Below are 1,639 nucleotides of genomic sequence, written 5' to 3'. Positions count from 1 at the left end.
GAACTCCAATGTTTTTGCCATCTTTCCGTTTCTTCTTTGCCTATGAGAATATTTAGTCAACCAAAGATGGACGATCTCAATTCTCAGTTGTGTATATCTTGTATCAATCGATTGGAATTGATGGCGTTAGGATAATATTTGTATTTGTTCAGTGTACTGTAAGAGTCTTAATATAGATTGCATTAGCAGTCTTAAAAATTAAATGTGTAAGATATGAGAAATGAAGAATGTGAAAATTTTGTCTCCACTATTATTTTATACATAAACAGACATTTGTAGTATTTTGAAGAAATTAAAAGAGTCGTTGATAATAGTATAAATCGTATAAGGTACCTAGCCAAAGCAGAACATAGCTTACGAGTTACACCACCTTAGTGATACAAATATACATAAGAAAATTAATAAATATTCTAAGGATGATACGGTCAAATAACATGTTTTTGTAATGTAAATTATTTTAATTGTGATCCTTTGGAGGGACAAGCAATGTCCATTTACATTTTGAATTTCAAATATTAGTTTAGTAACAATGGTAATTTATTATATACATGAATTAGTTCTATTTTATTGCTTTAACAAATGTTACTAATAGAACACCTATGCAACTAAAATATTATTATCTTTTGTACGAATTATGTGATATTTGATTTGAAACGAGTGTAAAGACTAGTATTATTATAAAAGCATGAATACAATGTCGGTTTACAAAAATAACCTTATAATATTAAGCATAATAACTCATAATAAAATGACATAACCGGAATTGTAGATATTAGCTTTATAATCCTATTAGTTTTAAGACATAATACTACACGTTAGAATCCTATATGATTACCTTTAGGAGTCCTATTTGTATAATTACTTTCCGACTGTCTAATTCATATAAAAACGATCTCAATTTTCAGGTTGAACATGTCCGAAAAATTTCCTCCAACTTTGTGGATATCCATTTTGAGATAAAATTTGTTACACAATCCAGATATACAAACACCCTTTTAGATTTTGGTTTAAATAAAAGCTCAGGAAAATGTGCCAGCCTATGCTTTACTATATTCTCTTTGACTTCTGAAATTTGTCATGTGATCCACACATGCATACCGTTTTTGATTGTTGCTGAGAAAACTCCGATGTATTAAATTGATAGCTTTGTAAGGAACAAACATGGGGAGATGGAGTTTGAGATTTATTAAAAAGTAACATATTGTATAGGGTAAAATATGCTATGACACGTGACCGTCCAATAAAGGGACACGTGAAACCCAAGACGGGGATGGTCAAAGACCGAAGACAGATGTTTCGTTTGTCACCGGAAAGAATAATGCTCATAAAAATGTGATAAATGTTTTTCGCCATGTAGCATTTAATAGAGAATATTTCATAGCATTAAGAGCAATTACCCGTTACAGGGAATTTGACATTTATGTTCTTCGTTACATTTTCATCAATGCCCCGCATAATTGACATTAAAGAAGGGCCCGATCCTAGAACCTCCTTCATAGCTATAAATAGTGAGCTCAGTTGTCATTGTAAATGATACGAATTTTCTGGCAAACTTACACTGCATTCTATACAAAGCTCAATACAATCTTATCTTCTTACTTTTTGATTTCGCTGTTGTTGTGCCCGGAAATTATGTTCC

This window comes from Nicotiana tomentosiformis, chromosome 2, assembly GCF_000390325.3.
Source record: "Nicotiana tomentosiformis chromosome 2, ASM39032v3, whole genome shotgun sequence".
NCBI lineage: Eukaryota > Viridiplantae > Streptophyta > Magnoliopsida > Solanales > Solanaceae > Nicotiana > Nicotiana tomentosiformis.
Note: the sequence above shows the minus strand (reverse complement) of the source record.